At 32.3% G+C, this 21,906-nt stretch overlaps 1 pseudogene; it reads right to left on the reverse strand.

The window, feature by feature from the left end:
* Nucleotides 1-16,325: 16,325 nt before the first annotated feature.
* Nucleotides 16,326-19,987, reverse strand: LOC149211140 (serine hydroxymethyltransferase 3, chloroplastic-like; annotated as a pseudogene).
* Between the last annotated feature and the right edge of the window lie 1,919 nt (nt 19,988-21,906).

The raw sequence follows: 21,906 nt of genomic DNA on the forward strand, positions 1-21,906 counted from the left end.
AAGGAAACTCTTTTCGCTGCCCTTCATCAATGTTTCTCTCATTATCCTTAGGATTAAGACCAAGTGGAAAATTTGTCTCTCTATTCATAGTGAAAGAATTCCTATTACATTCATCAAAATGAATAGAGTTGTTGCATGACGAAGATGTCGATGCTGAAGAAAGAAAAACTTCACTATGAGAAGAATCCATGACCTTCAACCAGAAGATGTTGAATGATACAAATGCACTCTCTCCCAATCAAAATATATAACTTAGAGATTGAGAATTTCTTTCTAAAGTTTTTCCCCCAAATTTTTCGCTGAAAATTTGCTCTCCAAAGTTTGCCCCCAAAAACTTTTGTTGAACATTTTCCCTCCAAAATTTCGTTTTTAAATATTTCCCTCCAAAATTTTCATCTATAATTTACTTGGAAACATATTACTAAACTTTTGGTTTTGGAAAATTTCACCCTAGGTTTTATTCAAAATATTGATAGAAACTCAAAATATTTTTTCTATTTAAATTATTTAACATTGACTATGTAAGTAAATTAATTTTTATAATTAATATTTTTTTTATCCCATAATGAATGAAAACTAACCTAAAGCTATAATATTAACTATAAATTATTTTATTTTAATTTTAAGTTTAATCCCACATTCAAGAAACGATAAATCATTCCCACAATCATCGCTATAAAATAAAATTCATCGTTTCTATTCATCACATCACATCAAGTCTTCTAGGTCTTGTTAAAAAGTTTGGAGCGATTTTGTAGAGGCGCTGCATTGTCATAGATAGCACATTCAATGGGAGTTTTACACATTTTAAAGGTTAGTTTTGTTTCTATCTCGACTATTTATAGATGAATTTGGAGAACTTTTGTGTTTTTACGTGAAAAACTACAATTTTTTTTTTTTTAGGGATGGAAAGAAAAAAAAACACAAATTTGTAGGATTTTTAGGAGAAAAATTAAGATTTTTTTTTAGGCTTTTGAAATGAAAAATGGGAATTATTATTATTGTTTTTTAAAATTTCATTTGGGAGCATTAAAATTATTGCATAGAAACAAACGAAAATACATTTAATTTTTGTGTTATATATTTGTAATTTTCATTTATTTTTCAATTAAAACTATATATATATATATATATATATTATTCTTATTTTGTTTGTTATTTTTTTTTATATTTTTATATTTTTTAAAATTAAAATATATATGTTTGAAAGTATTTTAAAATTTTAATTAAAATCTAATTTAAAAAAACAAATATTTAGAATTTTGTTTTTGTTGGTTTGTTTTTTTATTATTTTATTTTATATAAATTTATTTCTTATATGTTTTTTAGTTATCAAAAAATAATTTAAACAAATATAATATATATATATGTGGGTCTATTATTTAATATTATAAAAAAACAATTTAGTGATTTGTTTGTTTTTTAATTTTTTAACTTAAAATTATTTTTTCATGTTGTTTTAATTTTTATTTTAAGCTAAAAATTTTATTTTTATTTTTTTAATTGTTTGTTTTATTTTTATTTTAACATTTTTTATTTAAAACTAAAATTTCCATTTTGTGATTATTTTTGTTTTTGTTTTTATTTTATTTTTTAAAATACTTTTATTTTAATTTTTTTTTAATGGTATTTTTAATTTTATAGTTTTAATTTTAAAATTTTGTAATTTTAATTTTATAGTTCTATTTTTTATTTTAATTTTTAATTTATTAAAAATTTTATTATTGTTTTTTTATTATTTAAATATTAAAATTATTTTTTTAATTGTTTTTTAATTTTTGTTTTAAATTGTAATTTAAATTTTTTAAATTTATTTAAATATTAATAGAAATTTTTTTTTGTTATTAAAATAGATTTTTTTATTTTTTAGAAAAAGAATAAATTATTAGTTTAAAAAAATAAAAAAAAATTGTTTGTTTGTCAGCCCGCCCTTTGGGTGCTGGTCGGGGGCTTGGGCGGGTAGAGGGGGCTGCGTGCAGCTGCCCTCCGCCTGCCTGGCCCCCAGCCAACGACCAAAGGGCGGGGCCGTTAAACATTTTTTTAACTTATTTAATAAAAAAAATAAATTGATGATGATGATGATGATGATGGTTAACGTTCACTGAGACCAAACTTTGGTGTATCAGACCTAAAGAAACGAATTATTTAGTTTGATTTAAGATTTATTCCAATGCCCAAAAAGCTTGGAGAGAAGCCTCCTGAGCTCACTGTAATTTTGACAACGTAAATGGCTAGGAAGGTCGGTATTGCAACAAAGATTTTGAAACTGAGATCTCATGTGGTTGTACGCGGGGCACTCTAAGAGGAAGTGATTTTCATCCTCGATGTTCATATTCTCACAGAGATGGTAGAACCTTTCCACCCATGGTGTTTTAGGAATTGTCCAACGACCTGTTTCACTATGGAGCTCATGAGAGTTCATTCTAATCTTGGCTATATTAATTAATAAAATAATTAATTAATAAAAAATTAATTTAATAAAAAGTTAATTATTAAAAAATTAAAAAAAAAAATTATTGATTTTTTTAAAATTATTTATGTTTTTTAAAATTTATATAATATGTTTTAAAGAACTGAAAACCTTGTAATGTGGGATAGAAAGAAGTTCCTCTTTGAAACTTTAGTCACTCTGATTATCTTATATGGATGTGAGGTTTGAGGTTGTAGCATCTCTAGAGAATCCTGGAGAAAGATTGAACAAATCCAAAAGCGTTTTATATTATAACCTCAAAATTAAAAGCAACACACCCTATCCTATTCTCCTTATGGAAGTGGGACTTTCCCCTATCGAGAGCCTAGCTATGACTAGGCTTTTGTTGTACAAGCACAAACTCAATAACATAGGAGACCATAGACTTCCTAAGTTAGCTTTAAACTCCAGCCAAAACCACCTAAGGCTGAAACGAGGTTGATATAAAGACACCAAGGCCTAGTTAAGCCATTGGGAGATCGACGAGAATGTTGCATTGCAAAACATTAATAACATTAAAAATATTGCTACTTCTAAGTTCAAAGAAAAAATGTGGTGTGAGAAAGATTTAGCAGCTAAAAGAAAATTAAGATATTATAAGGAGGTCATCAACCCCACCCTAGAAGATCAAATGTATCTCTCTGTTTTAATTAGCTCAAAGAAAAAAATTAATATAGGAAAGATTAGAACGAACTCTCATGAGCGCCATAGTGAAACGGGTCGTTGGGCAGTTCCTAAAACACCATGGATGGAAAGGTTCTGCCATCTCTGTGAGAATACGAACATCGAGGATGAAAATCACTTCCTCTTAGAGTGCCCTACGTACAACCACATTAGATATCAGTGTCAAAATCTTTGTTGCAATATTGACCTTCCTAGCCTTTTACGTTGTCAAAATTACAGTGAGCTCGAGAGGCTTCTCTCCAAGCTTTTTGAGCATAGGAACAAAATTTTAAATAAAACTAAATAATTCGTTTCTTTAGGTCCAATAGACCAAAGTTTGGTTTCAGTGGACGTTAACCATCATCATCATCATCATCATCAATAAAAAAAATCATATATAATTTTTTTATATATCTTATTTTGATTTTATTATTTTTTTAATTGAATATCTAATAATTTAATTTTTTTTTTAATAATTTAAAATTTTATATATGTTGAATTTAATAATTTAAAATTTAATATATAGTTTGCCTTTTTTGTTTTTGTTTTTTTTTGTTTTTTTGTCTTTTTTTTATTTTTTATAAAAAATTGGTTGATTTAATATTTGAAAATTTAATATATATATATTTTAATGTTTGTTTGTTTGTTTTTTTTTTTTTCCTCAATAATTTAAAATTTAGTATGTAATTATATTTTTATAAGAATGTAGATATAAATCATATAAGATTGTTTGTTTGTTTTATTATTATTATTATTATTTTATGATGATGAAGATGATGGTTAACATCCACTGAGACCAAAATTTGGTCTATTGGACCTATAGAAACGAATTATTTAGTTTGATTTAAGATTTTATTCCTATACTCAAAAAGCTTGGAGAGAAGCCTCCCAAGCTCATTGTAATTTTGACAACGTAAAAGGCTAGGAAGATGAGTATTGCAACAAAGATTTTGAAACTGAGATCTAATGTGGTTTTACGCGGGGCACTCCAAGAGGAAGTGATTTTCATCCTTAATGTTCGTATTCTCACAGAAATGGGAGAACTTTTCCATCCATGGTGTTTTAGGAACTTCCCAACGACCCGTTTCACTATGGAGCTCATGAGAGTTCGATCTAATCTTGGCTATATTAATTTTCTTCTTTGAGCTAGTTAAAATAGAGAGATACTTTTGATCTTCTAGGGTGGGGTTGATGACCACCTTATAATATCTTAATTTTCTTTTAGCTGCTAAATCTTTCTCACACCACATTTTTTCTTTGAACTTAGAAGTAACAATATTTTTAATGTTATTAATGTTTTGCAATGCAACATTCTCATCGATCTCCCAATGGTTTAACCAGGCCCTGATGTCTTTATACCAACCTCGTTTGAGCCTTAGGTGGTTTTGGCTGGAATTTAAAGCTAGCTTAGGAAGTCTATGGTCTCCTATGTTATTGAATTTGTGCTTGTACAATAGAAGCCTAGTCATAGCTAGGCTCTCAATAGGGGAAAGACCCACTTCTATAAGGAGAATAGGATAGGGTGTGTTGCTTTTAATTTTGAGGTTATACGTTATAAAACACTTCTGGATTTGCTCAATCTTTCTCCAGGATTCTCTAGAGATGCTACAACCCCAAACCTCACATCCATATAAGATAATCAGAGTGACTAATGTTTCAAAGAGGAACTTCTTTCTATCCCACATTACAAGGTTTTTCATTTTACAATTATTTTCAAAACCAAAATAAGCTTTCCATTCCCCATTAATCCTTTTCTCAATGCTATAGTTCCAGTTGAGCTTCTGATGAATATCAATTCCTAGGTACTTGTAGGAAGACACTTCCTCCAAGCTACTATTGTCATACATAAAATTAGCGTAAGTGTCCTTCATGGATTTGATAATCATAACTTTTGTTTTTTTAGTGTTAACAATCATACCCATGGTAAAGCAGAAATCCTTAAGAAGTATAAGTTGCTTATCAAGATCAGATGGGCACCTTGCGAGAAGAACAATATCGTCAGCGTAGAGAAGAAGGACGATGACTATCCCAGCTAAGATCGTGCCATCACATCTTGCTTCCTCTAAACAACCTTCTAGCTTGTCGATGTAAATGCAAAATAGGGTAGGGGAGAGGGGGAAACCTTGTTTAACTCCAATATTACACTTAATATCTTTTGACCACCCCTCATTGCTCTTTAACTTGGCAATTACATTCTCGTATAACCTTATAGTGACATCTCTCAACTCAAAAGGAACCTTTATCTCTTCTAATCTGTTCCAATGGTTGTTTTTAGGAACTGTATCGAAAGCCTTTCTAAAGTCCACAAAGCAACAAAAGAGTTTGTATTTATCATGGTGACATTCCTCCACAATGATCTAAGCGTAATGAGGTGGTCTGTTGTTTAGTGCTTCTTTCTAAAACTCGCTTGGCCTTTAGCCCGCTTACCTTCACTTTCAAGCCATATGCTCAACTTCCTTTCCAAAATAATACCATATAACTTGGCTAGGAGAGGGCTAATCATATTTGTTCGATAATTAGAGTGGTTATTTGTATCCCCACTTTTAAAAATAGGGATAATGAGGCTTTGAGTCCATGGTTTAGGGAACCCTTGCTTGACCGCTTGATTGAAAAGCTTGTGAATGTGGGGGATGAGGACATGACCTCCAATTTTTAAGATTTCCGCCTGGTAACCTTCAATGTCCTTAGCTTTCCCATTAGCCAAGTGATTAACCCCAAAATCAATTTCTTCTAATGAGAAAACTTCTTTCGTTGTGAGCAGGGTTTCAAAGTTATCCATGACATTTGGAGATTCATAAAGATTTTTAAGATAGGAATTCCAGTCGTGTAAATCAATTTTATTATTATCTTTAGTTTTCCTAGTTAGAATCTGCCTCCAAAATTTCTTAGGAGCTACCTTAGAGAGGTGTAAGAGGTTCTCTTGTCTTTTATGAATGTATTGCATTTTTTTCCTTTTAGTTAGGGCTTTGTATATTTTTATCTTGCCAATTTTAAGAGATTCATCAACAACTTCCTTATTTTCTCTCCTCACACTTTTACACTCTTTGTCATACCATGGGTTGGTTTTGCTATTTCTTTTATTACTTGAAACTTCAATTGAGAACTTGTTAACAGAATATGAGAGGGTTGTAGTAAAATTATGATAGAGATCTTCTATGTTGTCTATACTAGATAAAGGAAGCAAATTAATTTTTAATTCATTTAGAAAGAGATCTTTTTTATTTCTATCAAAGATTGACTTCTTTTGGCTCTAAGGATTATTTTCTATGGGATCTCTATGCATGACAAAATTGAGAGTTATAAGTAAATGCCTATGATCAGATTCAAGCTCGTGGTCATTTAAGATGTCAAAATTTGTTATTTCATTGTATAGAGGGAGATCGGAGATAACATAGTCTACCACGCTGCTACCAAGCCCATGGATGCAGGTCATCTGGCTAGAACTGAGCCACTTCTTTAGACCGTTGCAAATTATGAGATCCTGAGCACTACAGAGTTTGACTAGCTCCGACCCAAACAAATTCTCCCCGAGGTCTTCAGAGCTCCTTTTGTACCGGCTAGCGAGAGGAAGGTCTTCGTCTAACCAAAGAGGATTAGAGTTGGAATGATTGCTTAGAAGAATAGCTTGGTTGCTTGCAGTTCGAGCATTAAAGTCACCCATTAAAAGGATATTTCCTTCATTCCTTAGGCTACAAATATCATTCTCTAAACCATTGTAAAGACTATTTTTATCTAGATTCTTTTTCTTATAGAAGTTAGAAGTGATGGGGGGGAAATAATAGATTACTATGTAGGTCTTTTTATCATAAATGTCAGTAATTTCTATCCAACTATATTGGTTGTAAGGGTCGTTTTTATAAATCCTAGCATGGGGAGAGATGTTCTTCTTAATGTAACAAGTTATATGCCCAATGTCTCTACGGGAGGATCACTTATTCCAGGTAGACCATAATGTAAAGCCATCTATGTTAGGGACCTTAGATTCTTTGTGCTCCCAAGTTTCAGCAAGCAAAATAATATCAACATCATTCGAGATCCAACTTAGCTTGGGGCCTTTGTTCCATGGAAAGCCCCGACAGTTCCAAGAAAGAATCTAGAGCATGTTGAATTTCTATTTATTATTATCTTTTTGGTTTCTATCTCGAATAACAACTTTTCTATTTCTGATTATTGCCCATTTTCCTTCCTTCCTAGCTTCCTTTACCTTTTGAACCTCATTTCTCAATTTTGCTTGATGTTCTGGAATGAGATATTCATTTATAAATATTCCCGTTCCTTTTAGACTTGAGGTTTTACTAAGTATGTCATACTTATGGTCAGTAGAGCTCACCTTTATTCGGATCAACCTTCCTTTATTCTCAGTTAGTTTCCCCAACCTTGTTGCTTCTGTGAGACACGTTGTTTCAATTTGTAATCTGTTATGTAATTATGTCTGGGCTATGGCTAAAGTATCCTCGTCTACCTCCTCTTTCAAACCGAAGATTATAAGGTTCAAGGCCCTTTTGTTACGCTCATGGTCTAATTCTATCAATTTTTTCATTTCATCTTTAATTGGTTTGATATCTAATTTACCTGCCACACTATTTAGGGTGAGGTGGCTATTAACTTTTTCTTCTAGCTCTTTAATCATGTCCTTCATTTTAAGACTCTCTAAAGTATCAACATCTACTTGCTGGGATGTTTGGTTCATATCTTGGTTTTTTTTTTTTTTTTCTATAACCTGCAACCTAGTCTCCATTGCCTCCATCTTATTCTCCAATAGTTCTATATTTTTTCTATTTGTTTTTGAATCTTGTCTTCAAGAGATGTGAATTTATTTTCCAGCATGGCTACTAACTCTGTTTATAGCTTGACTTCTCTTTCTTCTCTACATTTCTCTAAAGACTCTATATACTCATAGAGGCTCTGTAGAGTAATTGTGTTAGGTCTACCTTTGGTAATCTTTGGTAATTGTGGTGAATTATTAATACTTGAAAATATATGAGCAAATATGTATTAGAAAAATATAAGGAAGGTGTGCACCCGATATCAGCAAGCCGGACCACAGACGCACATGCCCTATATTGTTTTTATATTACCGCAGAGAGATCGTAAATTATTATCTAATAATTTTGTTTTTTATTAATTTCAAAAATATATAAATAAATTTTTTATATAATTATTTCTTTATAAATTTGTAGATATAAATTTTATAACATTTTTTAGAAATTACATATAATTTAATTTATTTTTATATTTAAATAACAATTATAGAGTGAAATTTTTTATTTTAATTTTTAAGTAATATATATGGTTTTTTTTATTAACTACTCTATATATATATATATTTGTTTCTCAGGAAGATGGCATCAAGGAAGGTTTCTGTGAATATGTCTGGAACAAAGGCAACAATTCCATTATCTAAAGTTGCAGGTGGACACACTTTGAAGACTATTGAACATACCGGAAGTAAAAGTTGACCAATTGGCCCATCAAGTGCGCCAAAGATTGTTTCTGAATGGATAAATTCACGAGAAATAAATAAAACCAATTATACATGGCATGTTCAAGATGTTGAATATGATGATATTACACATCTCTATCTATACTATGGTATGATTTATTTGGGTGAATCGTATGAGGTGATAGGTGGAGTACAAGACATATGTTTGGTGCCGAATTCAAACACTGTTTATGTTCTTGCAAAATTTCCCAAGTCACATGAAGAGGTTAGATATCGTCTCGAAAAGTACAAGTATGACACAGATCAAGAACCTACACCATTGTGTAAAGAAATCTCATCCAACATTTCAAATAACATTGTAAGTAAGCTTATTTATATTTATGTGTAATGTATTATTGTAATGATCATTAATTTTTTTATAAATGATTGATCATTGACATAATTTATTTTCTTTGATAGGATTTTGTTGAGAGTCTTTCAATGATGTTGGAGCGTATTTATTATATAGAACCAAATATTATGAATGCCATCAGAAATTTCCATATAGAGTCAAAACAAGAAAAGAGAGTGAGGCAAAGATCAACAATCCATAACACTACAATGGTACATGCAGGGGATCAACAAAGAATCCATACGGTGGGTCAATCTAACAAAGGTAAACATGTTTCTTTTGAAGCTGTGGTAGTTGTATTTTATGCTGAAGCTCAAAAATATGTTTCCATTAGTGAGGAGGAGATTAGAACTGTTGTTGAAAAGTAGAAAAGAGACAAAACACCGAAAAGAAAAAAGCCCATGGATGTGGCTCTTCCACTTGATGATGAAGAGATTATTTTTGTAGAAGAAGAAATATTAACTAGGAAGAATAAGAAATAAAAAATTGGCGAATATGTTAAAATCATAAGCAACAATCCAGAGCAAAGTGAAAGTTCTAAAGGCAACAAAGAAATCATAACACCAGGTGTTGATTTAGAGGATGGCATTATGAAAACAAAACAAAATGCCATTCATAATCACACAGGGAAGAATAAGTTAATTAATGGTGTCAAAACATTTGAGCTTAATGTCACCCAATTCTATAGGCCAGATGAAGGACAATCTCAATATCAAATTAGAAAGGCACATCACCTACATGTCCATAATTTGAAAACATTGTTCAGGTACAATCCATATGCACATGTGGTGCCTTATGTGATTCTTGTTGATCTAAATCAAGTTCCAAATAAGGAGGCATTTGATAGGACACGATGTTTTGACTACAGATATTATGTAATTGGAGGGAACCATTCAACAAAGGCCAAAAGATAATTCATCGAGGAATATCTTGGAAACTATGTTTTTGAAACAATGAAATGCATCATTTATGCTAGTTTAACATAAACAGAGGCAAAGTTATTGGCATGGGATCATAATGCAGATAATGAGTATAGAATGTCTATGACTTTCATTCAAAGGGTCAGATTTATTCATAATGAATTTTTAGAAAAATGTGGTGGGGATAAGCTTAATGTCAGTTTAAGCTTTCAGAAGGAATGTTGTATGGAAATAGGTTATCAAATTGAGGATAGAATCCAATCAAAAGGTGGCAAAGTAAATTCAGAACTATTCAGAGGCATAGATAACATTTTCCAGTTGGCATTTAGAACAAGGGAGATATGGGAATTGATTGATGACATTTTCGAATTGTGGGAGAATATTGGCATAAAAAATCAGAAGGTTAAAAGGTCTAAACCCATAATATGTACCAACAGTAAGACAGGTCCTGAAATGAAGCAACTTCCAAATGATATGACTATTGCTCGGAGAACAATGCAAGGTGTGAAACATGAAAAACTAGTCAAATCAATATTATGTCGTGTGAAGTCAGGTGAATTGTCATTGGAGAAAATGTGCTCGGAATTTCAAAAGTAAGTTTGTTGAATTACTTTTACTTTTTCTTGGATTATAATTTTCTTTTAAATATAACATCTTGTTGTTGGTATTATTTGCTATACATATCATTATATTAACAATTTTTACTTTATTTATTCAGTCATAAGATTTATATGAAAATAGAAGAACATATGGTTAAAATGTTGAATGAAGACAGTTGGAATGATGTTGCACTCAACTACCTAGAATCAAGTTCTACAACAACACTTAAATATTTTTATCTTGCATTCAAAAAGGTATGTTGATTTTTACATTCATTTTATTCATATAATTTTTTATTTTATTATATTACTTATACTTATATTTATTTATTTCATTAAAGATGTCGAAGAAGGATGCGAATGGAGTACCAAATACTTTCAAAAATTTCATTGAAAAAATTAAGTTGGAAAGCTGAGAAAGTAGCGTCTTAGAAATGTTGAACTTGATCCTACTCTTACTCATTTCATTTGGAATGGGATGACGACTATCCAATATCAAATAATACAAGGTGACTGTGAAGACATTGCAAAACTCATACCTAAAAGGGAATATGCCCTAGTTATTGCAGACATTCCTCATGGTTTCAATTTCCCAAACATTGAATATGATAGTGAGCCTTACACTTATCAAGCTTTTAATAAAGTGGTTACGGGCTTTCAAGAAGTCACAACATCACCACTTTGGAGATTTGTGACATTTCATTCAGACACACAATTTGCAATGTTATTAACAAGCTTCAAGGGAAAATCAAACTCAAGGATGCAGCTTACATGGTAAGACATTGAAATTGTATGTTTGATTAATGTAATTTTTTTTTATGTACAAGTGGATTGAACTTTTACTATGTCGTGTTACAGGAAAAAGTCAAATCTTATTTCTTCCAGAGATCAACCAATTACAAGTGATTGTGAGTTCATCCATGTTGAATGCTGGGCAAAATATGATAACTATAAGTCCATTCTTTTGAACCAAGTAGATGGAAAGAGTCATAGCCAAGTACTGGTTCATGATAAAGTCGTAAAAAAGTTAACATATGAGGATAAAGATGCAAAATGAGAGATAGTTAACATTTATCAAAAACCACAAACATTGATTAACTATCTTATAGATTTATGTTCAAATGAAGGAGATTGAGTTTTGGATTTATTTTCAGGTTCAGGTAAGTTTTATTATATAAAATTGAATTTTAATATATATATTTTGTTTTTATGTGTTTATACTAATTTACTTACTTATTGTTTTTGTGCTTGATGATTAGGTACAACACTAGCATGTTGCCTACAAAAAGGAAGAAATTGCATTGCGATTGAAAGAGACCCTCTACAATGCAATTTTATTCAACAGAGAATTAATGCTCTTCAATTTATTCCAGATGAAATGCAAGAAGTTGGTTTGAGGAAAGGAGATTTTAATGAATCACGTGTGACAAAAAAGGCAAAGGAACCTGAAATGATTGGAAAATGACACTTTGGGGGATTTGCAGACATGAAAGATCTAGTAGACGAGGAAAATGAGGAAACTCAAGCAGTAAATATTGTGGAAGAAGAAAATAATGAAGCTGCAGAAGACGATGAACATGGATTATATGATATTGTTGATGACATTTAAGTTATGATTGCAATCCAAACTCAATTTTGAGAGATCTTCATTAGTTTTATTTGTAATGTTTTGACTTTGAGATTTTCTGAGAAGAATGAACGTTTGATTATTGTTGTTATATGTTCAATATTTGTATTATCTAATTTTCACTAAAATATTTATGTGAATCATTTTTTTTTTTTGTAAAAACCTTGTGATTACTATTATTTTTTAACATAAAATTCATTAAAAATGCTACTTTTTGAAGTTTTTCTGTTAGGATCTTCCTATAAAAATTGTTTATTTGACATGCCATTTTTGACAAAAATTCTGAAAATGTGTATTTTTTTCACTATATTTATATAGAAAATGTGTGTGTGTGTGTGTGTTTTTTTGGTGAAATGTTTAAAATTATTGTGTTTTAGTAAAAAAAAAATTGATGTCCATTGAAATATTAATTAACACTACATAAACATCTAGAAAATAGTAACTTTAAAATATTGACCCTTTTTAAAAAAAAAATTAACTACATGAAAAAATGAAGATTTCATTACAAAGAAAGTTGAAAAGAAAAATGAAAACACAAAAACATAAAAAATACACTTAAAAAAAGCTTACGGGAAGAAGAAGACATTAGAAAATTTAAAGTGTCAAAAATCAACCCTCTAAAAAAAGGGGTTGATGATGCATCAAAACTTTTCAAAATCAGGATGAAAATCACTAACATCGAAAAAAAATGTTCATACTTGATACAAAAGAAAATTTAAAGTGCCAAAAATATGCTAAAAAGAAGAAGTTTATTTTGGCATCACCACTTTTCAAAATCGGGTTATTTTTTGCTACCTCAAAAAACGGGTACCTTTTCACATTCTCGTTTGATCAGTAACTATGTTGATTACCTATGCATTTGATTATGGTAGTTATATATGTTGACAATGATACTTGTGTTACATAAATCCTCATGACGGTAGCGCTGTGATAATGATATATGGTAGAGTGATCTTGAGTATTCTTGATGACAATGATAACAATAATCTTGATGACAATGATAACAATATGTTTATAGCACTCTTGATGACAATAATAATTGTTCTAATGGTAATGATGACTAAGTTGTGTGACAATGCTTCTATGATAAGGATGTATGGTTGTACTTTATGACAACAATGTATGGCAGTATGTTCTATGGTAGTATTATGTGGCAGTACCTTTATAACAATGACCTACATGGCATTGACCTTTGTTGTATGACAGTGACACTCTGATGTATGGCTTGTCTCTATGAAGATGATATGACAAGGATGACAAAACCTCTAGGATAGTGACAATGATGTATATTGTGCTCTTATGATAGTGTGATATGGAATCATGTGCTTGCATCTCTATTATATATGTCTGTTGCTAGATTGGTCCTTTAAGGCCTAGTATGATTGATGATAACATGCATATGTCTCATTCTTACTGTACTTTGTATATTAGTTGAACATTTGATAAATATATAATAGAATAAGAATAATTGATTATGGGTGTTCCCCTTTTTGGGGTTTTTCCCTGATTTCTGACCAAAAATCTTGGTGTCGCTATTGTGTATGCTTTTCTTATGTTGTTCCTTAATATTTCACTACATTGTTGGTGTTATTGTTCTCTTTATATAGTTTCTAATGTTGATATGGTGTGAATACAAAGTGTAAATTGTTGAACAAAAATAAAAAACAATTATCTACAATAGAGAACAATCTAGCCCTATAATTAACATGGAACCAGAGCTCGGCTGAAGATAATTCGTTGAGACCACCCCCATGAAGACACTTATGATGGATATCATTGATTAAGAATAATGAAAGAAATAAAGATGTTGGATACCTAAAATAATGCTAGCGTTTGAAGGAAACCCTGGGGATCTCTTATTCTTACAAGTTATGGTTAGGGTTTGGGAGAAAACCTAGGAGTGGCCTGTGAGAAACCTATGGTAGATTTAGAGAAATCCGAGGAGAGGGTATGATGCAGATCCAATGGTCATCGATAGTTGAGCTTCACCGTCGATGAAGGAGATTAAGGATATAGGTGGTGTTCAAGAGGAAGTATTTCTTACTTGGTTATTGAACAATGGTGCTTCATGACTAAGGAGGAGGCAAGATCAAGAGGGAGTAGATATATAAGTACTTTCAAGGATTATGATATCTTATTGTGATTTATATTTATCATGAGTATTTGAATGCTTCTTTTACTAACTTCTTGGATGAGGATATAATCAAGGAAAGAATATCCATCTTGAGGATCATCAAGATGCAAAGTAATGCAACGGTTAGCTTCAAGAGGTAGCTGGTGCAGGAAAATGAAGAAGGCAATCTCATATCTAGAGAAGAAAGACAGTCATGCCTCATCATAAGGTACACTTTCATTATGTTTATTTATTTTTCTATTATTTCTCTTTCTCTTGTTTTAGGGTCATTAGGTACAAGGACCTATTACTCAATATTGAGATTGAGGAGGATGCAAATCCATCCCATGATTAAGGGTGGCGCTTGAAATTTCAATCGTTGAAGGAAGGATCCTAGTCTCCTAAGTTGATGATTATGATTGAAGATGCTTCTTATTAATAGGGTGCATACTTTCAGATTGAATGCAATAGTATGAGGAGATATTATAAGAAATATGTCCTTCATGCAAGGACCATTCTAGATGACAAAAATGTAGCAATGTCAACAATGATATGCTTTTTGAGAAAGAAGTCTATGATGAGATCCTAGCTCCTGTTGTCATATGCACTATTATCATATGTATATCAAGTTGGTTTCCTCCATGATGAACTTAAGGAGGAAACATACTTGGAACTACCTCAGATCTTTGAGGTATAGAAGAAAGAGACTCATGATTTCAGATTAAAGAAAGTCCCATATGGACTCCCACAAAGGCCGCTGGACTTGGCATGCTTGGATTGATGAACACCTGATGCAAAATCCAACCTCTCATTAGGGTTGAAGGTATGCATTTGATATTTGGTTTCATATAGGTTAATAATTTTTTCCTGACAAGATCCAATCATCTCAGTGTTCAGTGTAAGAGGGAGTTGACCTCTGAGACCATGGTGATCCACGTCTTGAGACTAGAAGAATAACAAAGAAATGATGAGGACTTCCTTGTCAAGGAAGGTATGTTATCGAAGACTTGGTATGATGAATTTCACTGAAGCAGTTGCGAGACTCCTCTTCATTTACAAATTTGGTGGATCCCATGATGAATCGAAAACTAGATGCAATTTTTCTTTGCAACATATTCTCTAAGCTAGATAGAGCCTGGACATGTATATTGAGATGCTGCAAAGATGGTATTGATATACCTAGATGATGCAATCATTCATGAACTAGGATACAATGCTAGAGACTTGAGACTTCATGGATACAATGATGCTGATTGGGCTGGAAATGTTGTTGACAAGAAGAGCACATCTGGGTGTTTCTTTAGCTTGGGGTATGCCTTGATTTCCTTGATGAGCAGGAAGTAGAAGTATGTTTCCCTTAGCATGATTAAGGCTGAGTACATTGTTTCTAGCATTACTACTTGCGAGCAGGGAAAATTTTAAGAACCACCCTAATTTTATATGTATAATAAATGGGCGAATCCCCATGATACATAGGAAAAATGGGAGGCAATTTTATCAATAATATAATATGTATATATAAATTTTTTGGAGAATATCTCACCAGATTATATTATCTTGTAAAGTCATGGCGAATATTTCACTGACTAATAAAACATTGTGAAGTCTTGGCGAATGTTTTGTTAAAGTATGAAACGATATATGATAATAGGAAAACATATTCATTAAACTAAAATATACTAACATACATGTTTGGAAAAAGGAAACATAATTTTCTCTTCCTACAAGAAATGTTGCAAGTTTCAGTGGCCGTGTTTGTCAAGGTTCTTACTGTACACTCTTTCATATCATTCTATTAATTTTGATAATATTCCACAACAAAGTTCTTGTAGGTGTTGATCTTGACCACCAGTTCTGTCAAGGTAGGAGAGATTAATCTTTTCTCTACCACTTTTGTCAAGCTATGAGAGATTAATATTTGTACAAATTTTGTTTTACTTTTCTCCCAAATTTTGTTTCCTTGAGTGTTTCCATCACTACCTTGTTGATTCCATATCAAACCAATTTCTCAAATGCCAGCCTAACTGTGACAAAGGACTTTCTTGCTTCTACAAATTTGCAGCCTCATTGTAAGGAGAAGTTGTGAGCACGTCATATATCTAACTAAGATTTTCAGTGCCAACACTAGACAATGGAAATTGGCTATCAAATGATTCAACCCGCTTTTTGAGATCAACAATGCTATTTCGTAGTTGGAAATTGTCTGACTTAATAAATTCTATAAAATATTTTAATTTTGTACCTTTTACAGATCTCTTAGCCTTAATGACTATCTTCACCCCTTCGTGGATAAAACCCGCAACCTTAATAAAGTCATCCTCAAGAAGCCCATGTGTGGTTAATGCAGGAGTTCCTATGCGTATACCACCAGGAACCATAACACTTTTATCACTTGAAAATGTAAGGTATTAAAGTAAGCTATATCATCCCATGGAGAAAGGAAAATCAATGATTCCCTTACATCTAAATATGCAAAGAAAAAATTCATGTAACTTGGTACAAAATTCTTGTTTAGTGTGATAGAAGCAACATCCAAAACGTCCTCTACTCTTGCACCATCAATGCCCTATCCAAGCCCATTAATATATACCATGTTACATTCAACCAACTAAATCCAATAGAAATCAATATACAAGTAGGTTGTGTACTCCAGCATATGAACAAAGGATCCTTACCAAGGGCCTCAAATCAACTAGAACTAGGTGATTTTCACTACCACCAGACACCAAATTGTAACCCAAATCCATTAGGCTCTTTGCAAGGGCTCGACAATTTGCTACAACTTACTAAAACTATTTTACCTTTGATAAGAAACAAAATCCATTCAAAAAATAATTCACATGCATGAATTTTACAGAAGCTTAGACATGTGAGAGTGCTACACCTGTACTTGATAAGCCTTGAACTCTGTAGTTACATCATGTTTTAAACAAACAACCAACCCTCCTATGGTATGGTTATGTGGTCCTCCCTAGAAAGCCACAAATTATTTCATGTATCTTTTAGAAACGAAATGATACAAAAAATCGATATATCCAATATTATGATATTAGTGAGCAGGAGAACAATATGGATGATGGAGGAAAGGAAGGAGAACTTAGATTGACCTATAACCCTGGAAAAACTACATTTTTTATGGTTGTCTCTAGGTCGACCCCCAATACTGGTTCCTTCCTAAAGAATATCATGCCTCCCCAAGGACCTTGTAAAGACTAAAAATCACAACCCTCCAATCCAAAAATATTTCAGAATGAAAAATATTAGAAAGATAAAAATGAAAGGAAAAAAGTGAAACAATTGACAAACAATTCAAGGAACATAATGAGTTTCATCGAAGCTTTGATCTAGTAGTGATAAGAAACAGAAAGAACATAAAAAAATGAAAATAGGAAACTGAATCAAAGAACATGTAAGAGAATCAAAAGGAAAATCTACACCTCTTAACTCTATAATCACTCCTCCTATGATGGGAATGGCATATTTGTTTTAGTTCTTCGTTGTTTCTTGAACATTAATGGGATTCTTTTTCTTCTACAAGGGGGGAATGGCACATATATATAGCATTAAGATAGATCCAAAAAAAGGTCCATCTAATATACTCATATTTTTAATCGAAAGGGTGAAGTGCAGAGAAAATTAATAGCATCAACTCACCTTGTGCGTTGTAGTTGTTACTACATCACAAAAATCAAATGGACTGACCATTATAGAAGCAACGATGAGACCATTTATGTGTGCCATGTCCATCATTAAGTATGCCCCAACTGTATTGGCAATCTTCCCAAACCACAAACTTCTTACTAAAAATCATAAAAAATCTAACCTTACATACTATGAGAACATATTAATAAAATATGCTAGAATAAACATTGCTGGAAAGAGAATTTTGAAAGGATTGCCATTATAAGATCTAGAAATACCCAGCTTCAATACCTACCTCATGCAAGGGTAATCAATATCTCGGGGATATGCACTAGCGCAAGCAATGATAAGCTTGATCCTAAAAAGGGTGGCATTCTTCTCAAGCATCTCATAGTCAATGAATTCTATAACCCAAGAAAACAAACCTGACCATTAACACTTTGAACACTTCCCCAAAAGATTAGTTCAATATTTGTCAATGATGGAATTATTTCCCTCTTAATTATTATTACACTAGAAATGTGAGCTCACTTGTGGACTCATCTAGACGATATGGCATTGATTCAAAGTAAATTGATGTAGCAGATACTCTCTTTTTTGCTATCATGAATCCATGAGACAGAATCCCTCCATGTGGTAAGTCCAAACCCTAAACGTTGCAAAGAAAATTTTCGCATGTTACATGCCCAAATAGAAATGATAATCTTATCAAAGGAGGTTCATAGTTCAGAACCATACACACCATAATGTGATGATGTGGTTAGAGGAGAGCTGTATAAACAACAAAATTAGTTGGGGATCAAGATAATGGTTGAAAATTAACGTCCCATGTACTATTTTCAAGATGGAATGCTTCTAGGGCCCTCTACTAGCAAAGACTCTCACTTTGTTCAATGAATTCATTGCCATCATATTATATGCATGGCATAAATGCAAACCCAACACAATAGTGAATAAATATAGAAAAGTGTCCAACAATTGTATCCATCATTGTGATAACAGTACTCATGAAACAACTACAAGTCTCTACACTATAACGCTGAACCCAGAAACCATTACACACATGTCAAACATTCAAACTAAAAAGTACATGTAGCTAAGAGAAACTGAGTTTAACAAGAAAAAAATACTAAGTGGCAAGAAGAAACTGCCAAGTAGCTCAGACACAATCGCAATCATGATGGTTCCATTCTTCACATTCCAAGTTATATCTTTAGGCACTTACCTCTTACCAGGGATTCCTTCTGAATACTTGTTTATTAGACATGATCCAACAGCTTCCATAACAGCCCAGGATGTAAAATTTTCAGAAGAAATAAGTTCCAAGCCATTGAAATGTGATTGATTTCTTTCTCAATTATCACATTCATTTTAGGATCGATCTCACTCAGAGGAGGATCTACAAAACTCCGCTTTCCCTCTGCGTGGAGTGATTTGCAAACTAGATAAAGAAATCACAATAAATTTAGTACCCTTGGTAACTGAGGCATGGTTTGACAAGAGAATTAATTGTATTATTGAGGTCTACAACTTCTGTTTGCTGGCATTCGAGGGGAATCCAAATCAAGAACAAAGTCTTTATCAAGCCATTCACTAACCATTAACTCAACAAAACTATAAATAAAACTGAGGTATTTGACATAGTTCATTAAATGAAGCAACTCAATTTGAAGCTTATTTGAAGCAACTCAATTCAAAAATGAATCTTCTAAACACCTCCAAGTTAAACTATATTTAATTATGATCTGTGCTTTCTTCACTTGGTCTTCAAATGGCAATATTATCAAGGATGTCACATAGGCTATCTATACATGTAGCAATTTCAAACAAAAAAATACATAAATAAATAAATCATAGCATGAATTGTACACAACATGCACACCTGGGAAGTTGCAGGGTTGCGCCAGCAACACCAAAGGATTTCCCACTGTCAAGCTTGTTGTGATACAAAAAGGTTTATATGATGGGCATGACCTCAAAGTTTCAAACATCCTAATTTTTTGCTTTTCTGTTGCCAGGGAACCCCCAAAACTAGTTGTGAAGTTTTGGGCATCATATTTGTAGTTGGGTTCAAATTATATTGACCCAACAAGCCCATCCCTACTGCTCCACTGCCCATTATGACTTGCAATGAATATGTTTTCACCTGAAACAAGAGCTATCCTCTGTGCCCACTTCAAAATGTGAAAAATAATTAAATACCGGGAGACATGTGAATCAAAAACTTGATGTATTGTGGATAATTCTCTGGCAGAGGTAGAAATGAAAGATGCCAAAAGCAGCACTAGTTCGAATTGGCCTCCTGCACGTTGCTGACTTGGGTTTGAATTGCTGATAATATACAAAACAAGAATATCACACATGTAGGAGCAGCTGAATTGGGTTTGAATCATAGATAATATATAGAACAAGAATATCACATATATTCGTAGGTAATATATATAACAAGAATATCACCTTGGCAAGCAACAACAAAGAAAGGCCATGGATAAGTTTTATCAACCTCCAGATTGCAACCTACCTTGGAACTTTAACCTTTGGAGTCTTTTTTATGCCTTCGTATAGGTATTTTATTTGATGATGTACCTAAAAAGGAGGGATCTCCTTGTCTACAAAATTGTTATTCCTTCTTTCCTGTCCAAATGGCTCTAGAGGCAATTAGGGGCAATGATCTATGTTATTTGAGTGCTCTATCATCAAACAGTCCAACAAGGAAGCCTCCTGCCAAGTACCCTATCCTCAAATAAGGGGAGAATAACACCCCATACCTCCTGAGCAAAAATACAAATGAACACCAGCACGTGGTCTATTGTTTCCCCTTCACATTTGCATAGAGTACAAATTCTAGGACCCTACCTTGCCCTATTTTGTAGAACCTCTCATGTCAAAACATTATTCGTTTAGGCCAACCACATAAAAATCATGGATTTCATTAAAGATTTAACTTTCCAAATATTCCCCATCACCAAGCTACTACTACTGCTTCATCATCAAAGATAGCCTTGTACCACAAGCTAGCTGTTAACAGTCATATGGCAGGATCATTGGACCATACAACTTTCTTGCGTGAAGAAGACATCGAGACAACACTTTGCTCCTAAATGAAACCAATGTTGAGTTAAAAAAAAAATGCTTGATTTTGTATTGAGAAACAACAAAATATACAAAATTTCCTTATGACAGAGTTGCTAAGATGGAATCTTCATCTACAAACATTTACCTATCAGGATGAGAAAATGCAAATCAAATTTCTTTCTTATTCCATAGACTCTAATTGGGAGATAAAGAAAAACACATCAAGTTTGTTTACCCCAACACGCAAACAAGTAGCAAGCCCCAACTATATAATATAAGAAAGTAGTAGGTATCCCAAAGGCCTGAAGGGGATCTAATGGAAATAAGTGACCATTATCAGAAACCTTCCAATCAATATATAAATATATAAATGTAGATTTATTATTATTTTAATTGGAAATATTCAATTAAATAATAAAATTTAGTTACGTCTCTCCCAATCTAAACTGCTTATTAGCATAATTCACTACCTTCATACGTCTTGCATTTTTTAACAACGTTGTAACATGTGGATTAATTTCCTTTTTGGTGCACAAACTAAGAATAGCAGGGAAGATGAAAGGTTGTACAAAGCAACATATTTTTCAAGCAACTAATCCAACATCGGTACCTTAGCTTTTTCATGAAGATATCATATTGAGAACGTTTGAAAAATGGTGGGAAATCTGGGCAACGACTCTCTCTCTTTTGTGAGGGTGATGCGGAAAGAGTGATAAGATTTCATTGTTTTGATTTTTTTTGTTAAATCAGAAAAACCAATATTAATAGAGATATTGGTATTTTTTACTAAATTTTGTGATGTGACTAAATGTAGCTTTAACCATTCACCTTAAGATGTTTTTTACAATATAATTTCCTAAGTCTATTTAATATCTTCATTATCATAAAAACCAACCTATATCCATCTTAACTCCACATCTACCACTCTTAGAGGGATGAAATCTATTTATCCCTCTTAGCACT

Source organism: Pinus tabuliformis, chromosome 1_2 (genome assembly GCF_031772625.1).
Source record: "Pinus tabuliformis cultivar Carrire ecotype Pingquan chromosome 1_2, CPIR1, whole genome shotgun sequence".
Taxonomy (NCBI): Eukaryota; Viridiplantae; Streptophyta; class Pinopsida; order Pinales; family Pinaceae; genus Pinus; species Pinus tabuliformis.